Below are 16,505 nucleotides of genomic sequence, written 5' to 3'. Positions count from 1 at the left end.
TGTACGTCGGGAAACGTTGTTGCCGGAAATCCAACTCCCGCTCTTTGGATGTTTGCGTGGTGAGCTCGTAGGTCGCCCAAAGTTAACGCATGTTGGATCGATACTCGCTATTTTGGAAATACGATAGTGCAGATTCCGGGGTACGCACATATCTACCGTTATTGTGACGAGACCGCAGCAGGTTATACCGGGGTCAAACAGAAGATGTCTTCAAACTTTGTCACTTCCTGGGAAACTTGGTCCTTGTAGGAGGGTCAATTAGACAGAATTGACGAAGTTTGTTCGTATGGTAGACATCCTCCCACAGGCAATCGCCACCGTGCAGTCACGTTGAATCTTCGCCTCGAGAACCGTAAGAGGAGACTTTCCGCGCGCGGGACGTGAACTCGTTCCTCCTTTCCCCTTTTCACTTCGCGATATCAACGTAAATGCGACTTTGTGCCTTTGTGCAATTGGTATCCAGTGCAATAATACTCAGTGCTTGTTAACCACTTTAATTAATATCGAGAGAATAGCATATGAATGCGCGTGTGTATGTTACACATGAACACGCCCACGATGTCATCCTTCAGAGTCGGGACAGGGAAAGATTGATTACCAAGATTACTAAAATTATATTCCAATACTGATTAGATCTTGCCAGGAGCAACACCTGAGCCTATATTGAATCTTGTATGATAGTTTCGGAGACAAATGATCTGACGAACGATCATTTATTTACGCCATAATGAAGTTTTTTGCGACTTACATTACTTATAAACCGAACTTGCGTTCTAAAATATTCATTATAAAGCTGCCATGCAAAAATAGATTTTACAATAACATTATATGGCAAAATAGTGTTTTTCTCTGTTATATACATGCTGAAAATGTAAATAATTGTGCTAAGCGCCTCGCATTCTTAACAGTAAAAGACGTAGAAAGCTTATTATTGCATGCATTGTACGTACGAAACAATGCAAGCCGTTATCCCGATTGAAATCTTGTTTCGTCTTTTAATCATCGATGCATCGACGTCGACACGTGATTGCATTAAACATAAGGTAACGGTTAAAGCACCAGTTTACTGCGTTTTATTTCACCGAACGGTCTCATTTGCATACGCATTTGTGATCTAGCTGACGAAAAATCAAAGGAACTACGTTTCTCCATTTCTGTATGTCATCATATTAAAAAAAAAAAGAAATATGTCGAGATGCATTTTAAAAAGTAAATAAATGTAGAATAAATGAGTAGGCTGTATACGCGTGCGCCATGAGGAATTTATCGTGTTCTCAGCCGTGAGTCAATATGCGCGCATGTACATTCACGTATGCATGCATATATTCCTCGAATCTCCATCCGCAAAGTGGTTCGTTCGACCTTAATACGGCCGATGTGAGAGCGAGTGAATCTTTAACGCGGCTTCTTGTGCAAAATTTTCTGGGCACAGGTTTCGCCGTTGGCGCGGAAGCAGGAGTGACTGGCCCTGGTTCGTTCCGATTTTCCCATATTTTGAAAGTTGCTCCACTCCGATCCTCGCCGAATCGAGTTCATTCCGATTGAACAAGCGCAATTCGTTTTGCGCGGAATCCGTCAAGTATGTGATTTAACGCGCCGATCTCGATATCCGGCGTTGTCGAGCTCGTTTCTTTTAGTGATTGAAGATGCGCCGAGAGAGAAAAATGATACTGCCGATAGAAAAAGAAATAGTCTATGCAACGGTTTAGAGATAGCGGTATCAATTTAAAGCAACGAACATGGAATATGACGCAGAAAAGAAGAGAAAAACAGATACAGATGTCAGATTGTGTAGAATCGATTAACATGAAATGGTATTCTGCATCTGTCTCACATTACTGTACAAATATTCTTATGCTTCTCACTCGGTATCTTATAATTGATTCAATTATTTTCATAATTAGGAAATCGGTTATAATTACGAAGGTTGATTATATGATCGTAATAACTCATTCATAAAAGGTCTCTGGGATCCGCTTTTCCGTTGACTGTGTCGCGTTCTGCACCCTATCATTCTACCAGGTAAATCTCGTTACGACTATCTGCAGCTTCCCTCTCCAACCACTTCAACCGCTTCTACGGTAATGGGATGTAACGTTGGAAAAATGCGAGCGCGGCTCCCTTCAATCGATTCGATCTCTGCAAGTGGATAATCAGGGTGGGCAGCGATGCTGATATAGCTCCCGGTGAGCACCTTAAGATCGAATAAGATCGTATATCCCGTCAAAAGAGAGAGACGAAGTTCGGCGCGGGAAGTTAGCGATAATAAAAAGCGACGACGACGCGAAGCCAGAGCTCCTTTCGCGAGGCTATCGATGTTTCACTTACCGTGGGAATTAAATTTGGATGAAGCTGTTCTCAGGAGCTGACGTTTCGTCGCTTATCGGTTGCTTTATCACCCGTTAAATTTTTTTTCTTAATCGGAGCGAACTTTCTGTAAATAGACGAGATTAATACTGAAAGATAACGCGGAGTTTAACTTCGTAGCAGATTAAATATTATTACTTCCTGATTATTGTAATTCGTTTAACAATAACGTTTGCTTCTAATTTTAGAAAAATTTTTATTAAACTGAGTACGCGAAAAAGTTTGTATTATCTCTCGATAGATGTTCGTATCTTTCATTAAAGAAATATGAGATATATAAAAAAAATTAATATTATTACAGTGTTAATTTGTTTATTTATGTTTTGATTTTTTTAAATTAAAGTAAATTAGTCTTTGTACATTGTAATTTTCGAGAAATAAAACTATTATTTCGTTAACTGCAAAATAATGATGCATTTTGGTACGTAACAAAGTAAAACGTAAATCAGAAACATGATGTGGAATATTCCACATAAAGAAAATACATATTTTTATCAGTGATCGCGAAATCTTGAATATCAAATAGGTATCACACAAGTAATCATTTCGGTTCTCGGTTTCAATCGATATCTCATCAAAATGTGATTATTGAATCACACATCCGTATTACATACGAGATATTAAATTCGATTCTGAATGTTTTACGTGACGCGCTCTTATGATTTGAATAACGACTGTAAGCACGATCCTCAGTTCTCCAGGTAACTTATGTGTTATACGTACGAAATTCCGCGAAAGCACGAAAGCTCCGATAATATTCAAGATATTACGGACTTCCTGTAGTAGCTGCCGGCTTCAGCACTCTATCAACCGCTCCGAGTGAGTGGGATCCTTTATTTCGTAATCTCCGAATGATGTTACAACTTACCTTGGGCGCATCTGTACCACGCCTTCGTACCATGTAAAACTACTTGCGGCGCGATAGGGAATCATTCGTGCCGGTATCGCTTGCCCTTGGCGCACAAAGACCGCGGTCCGTGTACTACACCGCGACTTGATCACTCTCCGTTTCTGTAGTAACATGCTGAAAGAATACACACACGTCTGCGAATGGTGATTTGCGTATGAGTGGGCGTTCCAAAGTCGTCTTACGGGCACCGTTCTACAGCAGGATTCAGGCGAGGCCGCCTGATCGGGGGAACGAGCCATGGTAATGTGAAACATGATTACTCGCGCAGAGATAATATGTGTAATAACAATCGCATTAGCCGACCAAGAGCTAGCCATAGAGCTGCGGGGGATCCGGTCTTGGTGATGGAGTTTATGTCGATGTTCCTGTCTGGCTCGACAACGCGTCGAAGTGTTTCACCATAAACCAAACGTCTGATTGAGTAATAGTAATAGCCCGGGATAATACGGGCCTTGTTTCTTAAATGCTTCATCTTGGAAAATTTTATATCAAGTCAATTATTTATTATCTTATTACGATAATCTAGCGTTGACTATTTGTTATTTATTTTTGCGACAGTGTTTAAGACTTTCGCATTCCGATGTAGTGGAGCTGACAGAATGCATTTATTACTCGTAGAACAATTCTAAGGTTACCTGTACGGAACATTTTTGCAGAGAGAACAATAGTTCTGCTATTTAATCTTTTTTGTAATTATTTAGTTCTTTTAAATTTTATCAAGGCTATATAAAAGCAGTATTTATTTCATTATATTAATAATAGCAAAAAGAAAGAGAGTAGGCAACGAAAAGTAGAAAGAAAATAATGTATTTATTCTAAAATATAGTAGAATGGGTTTACTTAACAATTATCATAGTTATGCGGTATATTAATATCCGTCATAATTAATATAATTGTCGTAATACTGGAACTATATTGAAAATTGAATATGATGATATTAAAACTGTGATTTATAACTCTAATATTTTTTTTTTTTTTTTTTTAATACTGAATTCGACGCTTCTTTTTAAGCGCTTCACGCGTCGTGTACAAAATCCCGTGCAAATTGACAGACAGCTCTCGATTGCAGTACGTGATAATGACAACAAATAATCGTCACTATCTGTTCTCGAAATGGAGAGCCGTTGTTCGGCGCGCTCTTCTCCCAGCCACGCCAGCTACTATAATTGATGGCCATCCCTGAAATGAATTCAATGAACATTAGCGAGAATTCGTATGCAGGTTATAAACAGCTATTTCCCGGGATATGTCCAGTATTGCGTCCTGCCAAATAACTTTAGCATCATGCCGCAGAAAATGACTACGCACCGTATAATCCGATTTCCATATGGTTCATGGTTTATTTCCAACCATTTGCCGAGCCTACCCTCGTCGAAATGCGTCCGTGAAACAAGTATGAAGAATCGTCCACGCATTATTAATGACGCGACCAAACGCGAAATATTTAATCCTACTCCGTTAGTCGCCTGAACGAAGAATTCTTTTATATTTATCCTTTTTATTATTCCCTGTGCTTTCGTCCGGATAGTCAACCTATTCTCTTTTGAACGTACAAATTAACCGATCAGCAAACATTTTAAGTTCGGAAACGACATTATATATTTTCCTGCTTCCCGTTCGACTGTGTTGTTAATTTTAACGAAAAGAGGTGCGCGCGAATGGAGGACAAACTGCGAGAGCATTCTACGTGAAACAAAATAAATTATCATCGTTTACCAGACGCTTTCTTGAACAAGACTGTCAATATAATTATATGACCGATAATTAAATGCCGATTAAGGCGGTACGAGACAAAGGAGCAGCCCGCGCGCGGGTGAACGCAGGCGGTTGTGCGCCTCGTTTATTTCTTTTCGCTTATCGACAGCATTATTTGAGAATAGAATTTATTGAATGTTATTCTATAAAATTGGGCTTTTGTTCCACGGAGATCCATTCTCGTTAAACTCGACTCTGTTTTTTTCCTCTCTCTCTCTCTCTCTCCCCGGATTCTTTTTGCTCTCTGCTCTTCCGTGCTTTCCCCGACCCCCGTTATTCCGCTCCTCCCCCTTTATTCGTTCCCCTTGCTCGAACGCCAGTCGACCACCACACCGATTCAATATCGATGCCAGATATTTCGCGCGACCGCTCGACACAATAATTCAGTTGAGCAGGTAATATTGGCGCGGTAATGGTCGAACCATTTGGCTGTGTCGTTATGCTGCATTGGCGCTTGCACGTTTACGGAGGCTCCTGCCGTTCCGCTGCCAGCCACCCCTAGCGGCCCCTCTTTTACTCTCCCCTGAGCCATGCTCTATGTACATCCCTTTACCCTCCTGTCCTACCCCCTCCCTTCAACACCGATGCATCCCCTGACCGGCATGTACCGCCCAGCCATCCACGAACGGTCGACAATCCGTTGAAACGGAATGTTATCATTGGCCCATGTGTCATTATTGTACTCCGGCCGTTTGGCAATTACATAATTCTTACTGGCGCGGCCAGCGTTACAACTACGTGTTTCTTTATATTCCACACGGATATTGTTCGCCAATATGATCGCCGTTTATTAAAGCAACTGCGTTAGGTCCGCAATCGAAAGAGCATCGTTGGTCGATTCTACGGTCACATCGCGATCAGAAGTAACGGTTTTCGATCCAGTCATTTATCGAGAATGTGCGAGATTTTTTGGTCTTTTATTTGATGATGAAATATGCATTTATACGTACATTTTGTATATCTCACTCGTGTGGATTACAATTGTTATGTGTGAAATAATATTCCCGTTTGATTTTGTATAGCATAAGCTTTTATGTAATAAAGATAATGGTTTCTGTTGTGTACACAGCAACACTGAAATAATGGATTTTGTAACTAAAGTCATAGTTAGCGCTGAAACCACTATTAATGTTGTTTTATTTAAAAAATATGATTAACACGGATAATAAGAGAACAAAAACTAATATGTATTGATTAAAGATGTGCTTATTTGGTCATAACTTAGTGCTTAATATTTTTTTTTTTATTTACAATTTCAAGTTCATCAACGTTGCGCGCCGAATATATTTATTAAAATTAATAAGCACAATGATAATAACAATAGTAATAATAATAAATTGTAATATACTTAAATATCATAATATTATATTGATAATATTGCGATTTAAGATAATGACGCTAACAAACATTTTTTATTAAAATAACACCTAAGCCAGAGATTGAACTTAAACCTACTTTCCGGGAGGTCGATTCGACCACTGAAGCTTATGGTGATATCCATTGTAATAACCAATAATGTTGTAATGTTTAAAAGAACGCTAATATAAGCTCTACGTGATTAATAATATTGATCAATGATATTAAATTAGTAATACTGGCAGTATGCGTCAGTATTTTTACAATCTGAGGTTATTTCTACGATCACGTGCATGACTATGGAAATATGATGTATTGAGGGAAGTACTGACGTATCTACTTCACATAATCAGTATTACTGTCAATACCCTACCGCACAATGGTATTAATGCTTGGAAATAAAAAAATTTGGATTACCGTCAGTATTCTACTTCAATCCATCAATATTAACTACACGCAATCAGTAATATTTATTAATTAGTGTAATATTTATTAATACTAACAGCATTATTGATTGTATAGGATCTCTATAAAGGTGAGGTATTATTTTTGCAACAAATTTTTTACAATATTTTGAAAAAAAAAGATAATAGAAGTTTGTTAGCGTCATTGTTTTTGAATCGATTATCAATTTAACATTACTATTTAGAACTGTTTGAAGACTGAAAATTTATTTGGCGCACAGTTTGATGAACTTGAAAATGTATATAATCATAAAATTATCCAAAAAATACCAGCACTAAGCTATGATCGAATAAGGCTTATCTTTAATTAGTAGAATTAATGAAATTGCAAGTTTCTATAATATTTCTTCATTTTTTTAAAAGGATTAATGCTTTTTTTTTTATAAGCGACTGCTTTAGCGAATAAAGAGGTTTGCGCCTGCAATGATGCTAGTTTTGAGAAGAAAACGCAGCGTCGACAGCCGCTCGACGGATAGCAACAGCTTCCAGATTTACATAATTCGCTAAAGGAGAGAACGAAGTTTAGCATGGAGCGTGCCATGCGGGAACTTTAGGCGATCATAACTGGGAACTCACTTAATGCGACATCGTGAGTTTGCATCTTCGAAAATCGCGTTTGTTTCCCAAAATAATGTTTTACAGGGATTGTAGCGCATTGCTTAATGTATGAGACAGATACGATAAATTAAGGAAAGTATGGTATCTAAGAAGGAAGTAAATACGTATAAATCGGTATTTTATATACTATTTCATATTAATGAAAGCTATATAATATCTTTTCAATAATGTACAACGACAGTTATTTAAGTATGTCGTAATACTCGCAGTTAGATACTAAAGTTAATAATATATAGAGCTAGTTCAGAGACAATTAAATATTAATCATGAAATTTGCGTATAATTAATCCGAATAGCAAATATAGCCTAGAAAAGTTTTATTTGTAGTCCGTAAGCTGGACGATGCTCTTCAGTTGATAACAAAAAGTTGTCGATCCATAATAGGATTAGTGTCCCATGGGAAATCAGCTGCTGCAGAAATAATCTCTTGAAGACGTCCCGATTTCTAATAAGAGCTGAAGGTACTAATTATTACGAATTCAGAAACGTTGCTGAAATATTAATTATATTATCCCAGTGCGACATCAACTGAAGCAATTGTATTTAAAAAAAAAAATAACATTTATGACAAATTTCCGTAATTATCTTGCAGTGGGATTACGATGTTATGAAAATATATTACTCAAAAAAAGAAAAAAGAAAAATCCGTGACACAGAATGTAAAGTCCGTTTTTTCAGAGAGAATTATTTACGAGGACTATTAAACACCTTTCTGATGACATCGTATTATCGGATTAGTGGGGACTAAATGCAAAAGACATGGACAGCGATTAATACATTATCCGCGATATACAACGTGCATGTAGAGATTTATTGATCATTAACAAACAGTGACAGGGTACATTAGTAGGTTTCGAAATTTACACCGGGGTGAAGGGATTTCATAATTAGTCTGTTAACTACTATATGTCGCCGCGAATGGTGGATGGCAGTTTACATTAAACCACAAGGGATATTCTCCCAAAAGTCGGCAAGTTGAAATTGGCTGTCTACGAAACCAATTTAATTCGGTAAGTTTGAACCGGCCATTAGCATAATTGGCTTTGAGTGCGGATATACATCCGAATCAAAGTCGGCAAGTTCGAATGGGGTTCTTACTTCCACCTCATAGACAATGAATGCTTATGAAAAGTTACTTACTTTTGGGTCGCAATCGACAAATACGTCCTTACGATAGAGGCGGCAGTCGAGAGAGAGAGTCCTTTATCTGAGTATTTTACTAGTGTCTCACTGACGTATTAGATTCATTGCATGAAGCGAGCCGAGTGTGGTGAGAAAATAATCTCTTGGCAGAATCTTTCTCTCTTGTAGTCACTGTTTGGTTATCCAAGTACTTCCTGATACGATTTTATCGCATTAAGTCAGGAGAGCCTGCTGAATTCGACGAAACTATTTCCAGTCAACGGACAAGCGAGGAGGTCTTTCTGAATAAGGCTTGCGTGGCTGCAACCGGGAGAATACTTGAGACTCACGAGTGCAGCGTGGAGTCAGACGGATTGGCTCTTAGAAGGACGGCTAGGAGATGAAGGTAGACGTTCAAGCGAAAAGCGGATGCTAAGGACAGGATACGAAAGCTAGGCATAAGTGCCAGGAGGAAAAAAATGACCCAAGTATTTGTGAAGTTTGAAACGAAAGGAGATTTCGAGATACTTTTCTATGTTTTAATCTTTTGCATTTAAAACTAGCCCCTACATTTTGAGAAATTTTCATGTAATTATAAGTAACTTAATTATAATTAAATCAAGCAATAAAATAGATGTAATTAAAATTATATCCTCATGTTAAGGATATTATATTCTATCGTAATATTTTTTGTACACTTTTACTTCTTGATATCAAAGAAATCAATGTTCGCATTGGATAATGTGAAAAAATTATTCAGTGTATCGAAGATAATTGATAGAACGTTGAATTGAAAGATATTGGACAAAAAAGCGTTTTCATTGAGTTTAATTGAACAGAAAACTAATCATTCGTTACGTTTGGACGTAACACGCCATTTCAAAGAAAGGAATTGAATAATTATTTTGCGATATATATCATGCGAATGGAAACTAACTCTAACAATATGTGTGTATCATATATCTAAACACTAGTAACAATATGTCTACTGTTTTATCAGCAGTTCGATTTTCTCAGTTTCAGTTTCTATATTCGATATCAAAACGCTTCATATACGTATATTTGGTTACGTTCATCGACAATACAGATTATCTGTATTGTTATTGTAATAAACATGATTATCGACAATTAATGCAGCATAACTAAACTTATTAACGCAACAAAGTTTTGTTTCTTTACGCTTTATAGGAATTATTTTTTTTTTATATAATCTCCAATAAATAAATAATATTGTTTTTGTTAACTTCTCATTTTCTTCGCGAATAAATTGTGAATTTACGATGCTCCATGCGTATATTACATTTTACATTACATTACGTGTGTATCTTGCTTGAAAGGCTAAACTATGCGGCTTTCAAAAGATTTATGGTAAAGTACATGATTATCTATATGTGCTGTTCATCGTTTTGATTCGTCGTTACGTATATACAGTATATATTTTTTATCTGCTTTTCTTCACTGCCTTTCATGTGTCAGATTTCGCTCCCATTTCTTGTCACATCTCCCATCTCGATTCGTTTTGCTTGTCGTCTTTTCTTGCTTGAATGCCGCGCAACAATCCTTACCTAACCCGACCATGCACAAGAGCTGGCTAAGATGAGCCAGGCAACCTCGCCGTTCGAGGTGGTCGCACTACTTCGACCTCCTTGCCGATCATGCCATCGACATTCCGATGGCAAAACCGCTCGCTATTTACGCCGCCGCCGCCACTTTCCTTGATCGCTTGATGCGCATTTCGACTTGGTTTACAACTTTCGATGTAATCGAAACGCGGACGAGAGACGAAACTTTAAGTAGATTGCGTGCGATATATCAGCGCGTGACAATACGCGCGTGCAAGAAAACAAAACCTTTAAGGAATTACGAAGTATTTATTGGGCCATATCTTTGAAACACGTACTAAGTTGTACGAGAGGATTGGGCATTTAGAAGCGATATTGGAGCATTTATAGGCCATGAATTCGGAATCAAGTGACTTTCGCCGCGTAATCTTTTATCGAAAGATATATCTTTCCCGTCCTTGCAGTAAGATCCGTTTTTAACGGCTTCAACTATATTTTCTTACAACTGCGTTACCGAGCGTTGGAGCAGCATAATTTAATCGTTACGTTTTCACGGTGAGTAATCCCGACGCTCTCATTGATCCATATTCTATCTTACTTTGAGAAAGAGGCATGACTCGTATAAAGTAGTAGAAGAAACCTTGGCTGCGAAAGTACTCGCTTCGCGAAAAAGACCAAAAAGATACCTCGGCGAAATCGCATGAGGATCGGGAACGGACTGCCGTGAAGTAGCGAACATTCGGAATCGGCAGATCGATAACCCAGGGGTTAATGTGGGATAATTCGACCGGGACAGATTGTCCGGAATCCCGTGGGTCCGGCGCCGCCAGCAGATAATTTCGTAGAGACACTTCGATAGGACTGTCTCGACTTTTGACAAATGGCTCGAGGTGGACGTCTTATAGTCGGCGTTTCTCATTCACGATGACGCCCGACGTAGTGACTGATGATCTCGCGTGCACGTCACTTTTCTGCTGGTATACTATCCGGTTGGAATAGAGCATGATTGCCAATTATCGAGATATTTTGTTTTTTCAGTATGTACGAGTCTTGTACATCGATTGTCGTTGCAAATTTTTCTGATTCTCTATCTATTAACCGAGAAAGGTCCAACGACGATTACAGCAGAAGCTTATGTGATTTTATATATATTTTCTGATTCTTCGAATCTGCGCGCAATTTCATTCGGTTTTGAAAACAAAACCTTTAAATCGAATCAAAAGAATAAGATCACAAGTATTGAATTGACAATTGGTTTCATAATATTGATGCTCACAAGCATCGATAACATTCTCCCCTCTTTGAAAAAAATTATAAACAATTTGAAATTTAATATCAAAGTGATTACTGCATTACAAGTCAAGCTGAATGGAATTGTTAGTTTATCAAAACCGAATTCTATTACAAAAAATACAGACTTGTAATAGAATTTGTTTTTTGTAAACCAGCAATTTCGTTCAGCTCTAATCACCTTTACGTTAGATTTCTAATTTTATCAAATCTTTATTTTTTGATTGTGTAAATATTTTGTTGCGAAAAATCAGGATATTTTCGACAAAAATAATTCTGGTATCCAGCCAAATCTGAATTATCTTTGTCGAACTGTTATATAAATTAGTACGTAGAGGTATAAACTAGTTTTCTTAAATATTAATTAGTGCCTTCATACGATACAAAAAATTATTATCCTCATAATTTGTTCTCTAGAAAGTGTGCAAAAGCAATTCATCATTATTATACGATATCGATGTTAAATCGATCATACTGATACGGAACAAGTCTTCGTTTTATATTGGCCGCCATTCAACGGAGGCACGTAAAACTTTTAATCGAGAGAACGCCGCAATAGCTTCGACATGACCGATCAACGTAGATATAATCAGATGAATAAAAATTCAGGATTGACCAATAAATGGATATGTTCGCGTAATTGGTGCGTACATCAGCGTCACGATATCTTTCGACGACAGAATAAAAATAACATAACGTCCCGCACCGACACAATGTCGCCGCAGTGAGGAACGAATCCTTTGGCGTTCTAGCCAGGGATTCGAAACGCCATTCGTTGGTAGTGCGTCCCTGTTTTCGTACAATCCTATTCTCCATTTTTCTTCCTCACTCTTCCGTATACATGCAGTTCTCCGCGGCTGCTCTTCCTCTTCCCGTCGGCAAATGTTGCCGGAAATTCTGCCGCCGCCACCACCGCCTTCCTTCCGCGCGTCACGTACCAAAGGAGAGACCGTACGACCAAAGCGGTTCGTACGGCGACATAGCTCCGTTATCGTACGATGACGACCAAGACGGCAAAGCGTCGTGTCGGAACGAGATATCCGGAAGATATCGGGAACCTATCAGGACTTTTATGCCACCCAACTAGCGCTTGCTCGATATGTTTCTTCTGTCTCTACTTGCGAATGGACGAACGAGCGAGCGAAACAGCGAACTTCGGATCGATAGTGCTGTGCTGCTGCGCCTCTGTCATCCGATGGCTATATACTTCCGGCCGCGTTAGCAGAACCGTAAACCAGCAGCATCGCGCGGCATTATCTCGATCCGGTTCATTAACATAGTCGACTCCCGCGGAATGGACTTACCGAATCGTACCTGGGCAACTTGCGCTCTCGTTTTATGCGCGATAAATTGCGCTCCCGGCGGCGAGCGCTTCGATTGGGGACCAGACGGTTGGTAATCTCAGAGCTTGCCTTAAAACTAGCAGCGGCACGACTTCCAGATGAAAAAGTACTACCTTCTTTTCCTCGCAGTTGCACGCGGCTGCGAAAGGAAGGCGACATTATGTTAGATTGGCGAGACTACGCAAAATAGCGCAGAGTAAAGTTTCTCATCGCTTTTAATATACGTTTGACTGTGCACGGCGGGATATGATTAGGCGAATATTCAGTTACTCTAACTTTTTTTCCTGCATACTACATTCTGTAATTTGCTAAGACCCAAGTATTTATGGTGACGGTTTTTGCATAGAAACTCAATTAAAACCAGTTTTGAAATGATACAGTTCAATAAATGGAACTTGAAGATACGTATTTGTAATATAAAATGAGAAAATTAAATAGCGTCTCTCTTGAGATAAAACCTAAATATTTTATACTGTTTAATAAGCGATTCTTGCGAGAAAAGATCGTATGTATACGTGTTAGCATTTAAATTGCGTATCGCTAAAGAGTATACGTTGAAAATAATTTGAAAAACAAGTTGTATTTAAATATTATAAATATTTAATGTAACAAAAATTATTAGCAATCTACAAATTTAAAAAATTATGCTTAATTATGCTGATTAAATATTTGTGAAAACAGTTCTGAATTATTAATTTATAATATCTAGTTAGATATTCTCATACGTCACATGTGAATTAATTAAAGGATTATTATAATTGTCCGGAAAACTTATGATTGTTGTACATAAATCAACGTAAAGCTAAGTGATATGTGATATTTCACTTTTACATTTAAGTTAGATTAATTTACAGCGACTTTAATATGCATTAATGCAATTCAATCGAATTGACTATTAACTACCCCCATAAAATTTTTTAAGGGTTTAATTAGAATCCAACTTGATTTTTTAAAAAAAGTATAGATTCTGATGAAGAAATTTATGAAGATTCAGATGAGAAATGTATTTTCTGAATTCTAATTAGGGCAACTAAATTTCATTAATTTTTGCTGATGTTTTTTTGAAGCATTTTTTTATTTTTATTTTATATTAAAATTGAGTAAAATGCTGACTTTAAATATTTAATATTTATACTTTACAAATATAAATATTTGAAGTCTAAAATGTATTTATACTGTCTTAACGCTTGAACAAACATTGATTTTGTAAGTTTTCTAATTATTATAATCAGTACCTGAAGAAAGTGTTTTTTATAAAAAAGAAAATTCTTAAAATAAACTATATAGCCAACACTTTCAGTATTTAGATTTTTTATATTAAAATTCAGCAAAATGTTAAAACATTTTTAAGTTTGCAATGACTAAATATTAAATATTTAAAATAAGTATTATTTTTTAAGAAGTATTATTTATTGAAGCATTATTAATATTTCAGATTTATACTATAACTTGTATGTTTCCTTTTTTATTATTTCCACGATATATAATCCGGCATATTTTAATAGTTTCCTTATATTGATAAATCTTATATTTGTTTAATGAAAATATTTTATATATTCTTGATAAAGAAATTTCAAAGTCGCTTGAACTTATTGCTTTATCGTAAGATAGAAGAAAAGGAAGTGCTTATTCTTCATGAAAATCTAATTGTTGAGAAAATGATTTTCTTCTCTGGCTTATTTCTTTTCATGAATGACTCAACCGTTTATTCCGGTTGTAATCGCAAAATGTAGTTGCGTGTGTAAAGACTGAGACCGAGTTGTAACAACAGTTAACTAATCCCGCCTAGTTTTAGACGATGGCTTGGTTTGTAATGAAAGAGGAAAAAACCATATTTCTTCCATCATTCTCCGCTAGAGTCACTTGGGAAACGTCAGCTATTAATGTTCTTCTCATAAATATCCTTCCTCGCGACCACTCGACAGGGTTCTCACGCTTATTGAATCGCGCGCCGCAGAAGTGCAACTAGCGGATGCTGGAAACCAGTGATCTTGCACATTTACATGGTCTACTTTTCGCTCGTGCGGCACGACGCACCTTATATTCTTACGATGCATCGGGTTTCCTTCTACCCGCGGCTGTTCTTTTCCGATGCGAATCGCATTGCGCTTGAAACTTTGAGCGTCACGAAGAGATTTAATTTTCATTGGATAGTAGACATTGATCCGTAACCAACTATATGTTCAAATTATCATTGATCATTGTTAATAGAACATATGCTTTACGAGCTCCGACCAATCGCGTACAGAATAAGTCAATTGTTAGTTATTTTGCGCCGATGTCGTAAGCATATCATACATGTAAATTTCAAGTTCGAGGCATCTTATTTTAGAATTACACGTTACATGAAATGTGAGGTACAGGAACGCCATGTCCTAGTTATATGGGAGGAAAATGGATTCTCGTCCACAGAATGATTAAATATGACATCCAACGAACATTTCTTTTACGTTGGCACGGAGATCGTATTTTTTTTTAAGCATTATCATAAAAATTTTTACTTAATTATTAATTATTAATTTAGAATTATTTAGATATTAATTTACTTTAAGCGGTTGTATTTAATAATAAAAATAGCTTATACATGTTAATTATTACTATCCTTGTTTTATAAGTTTGAGATATGAATATATTTAACTCTTAAATACAATGTAGGAGTTTGGGAGAGCCTTGCAACTTTTGAAAAGCCTTTGATTCTTATCAATATTTTTCAACAAAATTTTTTTTTAATGATAGTTTAGGGTCTTAATAATGTTACTGATTAAACGGCATTGCCGAAAAATGATCTATTGTTGAAGTTATTAAAGAAATTTTATATGAAAATAAAAGATCCAGATTTTTTTTTATTAAATCATATCTTTGCAAAAAATTTTCATGGACTTTATAATATTGTACGGCGTTTTAAAGTTAAATAGTGATACTTTTAAGAAAAAATTATGTCATTATCATTCCTTTTAAAATTATAATTATGCAATAAGGAAAATATGATGACAAAAAATCGTGCCGTTTAAATTCTAATTGAGCTTTGAAGTTAACGTCACGATTGATAATGGAGACTTTAAACTTTTTTCTCTTCTTACCCCGAACTTTTTATCTCATTCTCTCCTCACACAGTGAGCGATCGAAATTTTACAACCTGGAATCTCCCAGATCCCATGTTGTGTTTAAGAGTAAAAAAAAAGGCAGAATTTTAATGTAATTTTAATGCAAAATTATTAGCGGCTCAATGAAATACATTCTGCAAATCATTTTCTATAACTGAAGATATCTTACCGTTCCGCTCATTTGTCATTGCAGCAGGTCGTATTATGGTATATTGATCGATATGTGTGCGAACTTACCAATTTATTTCCACTGCCACTGAGATGAAGGAGCCCCGATTTAACGTCTTGCGCGACCATAGATTGATTGGATAATTTTCTCGAATGATTCGATCATGGAATTTGTCGAACTGGTTAGCCTGTGACTAACAATAACACTCGTTAAGAACTTGGCAATCTTCCTTTTACAATAGTTTCCCTCCGTACGTGAGTATGAAAATAATTTGCCAACGACAGATGGATTATTATCGTCAACGTCGATCGTGATCGTGCCGCCACAGGTAGTAACTACTTTCTCTTCGCTGTTCTTTTCGATATTTGCACGAGTCATCCCAAGGACTTTCCTTACGTAGGAGTATAACGTTGGCTGAGATCCAAAGCCGTAGCGCCTTACAACC

At 36.9% G+C, this 16,505-nt stretch overlaps 1 protein-coding gene across 3 annotated transcripts in view; it reads left to right on the top strand.

The window, feature by feature from the left end:
* Positions 1-16,505, top strand: part of LOC105193878 (autophagy-related protein 16-1) — a 443,766-nt gene that overhangs the window by 155,318 nt on the left and 271,943 nt on the right. The window lies entirely within an intron of this gene.

Source organism: Solenopsis invicta, chromosome 6 (assembly GCF_016802725.1).
Source record: "Solenopsis invicta isolate M01_SB chromosome 6, UNIL_Sinv_3.0, whole genome shotgun sequence".
Lineage (NCBI taxonomy): Eukaryota > Metazoa > Arthropoda > Insecta > Hymenoptera > Formicidae > Solenopsis > Solenopsis invicta.
Note: the sequence above shows the minus strand (reverse complement) of the source record. Positions and strands in the feature narration are given on the sequence as shown.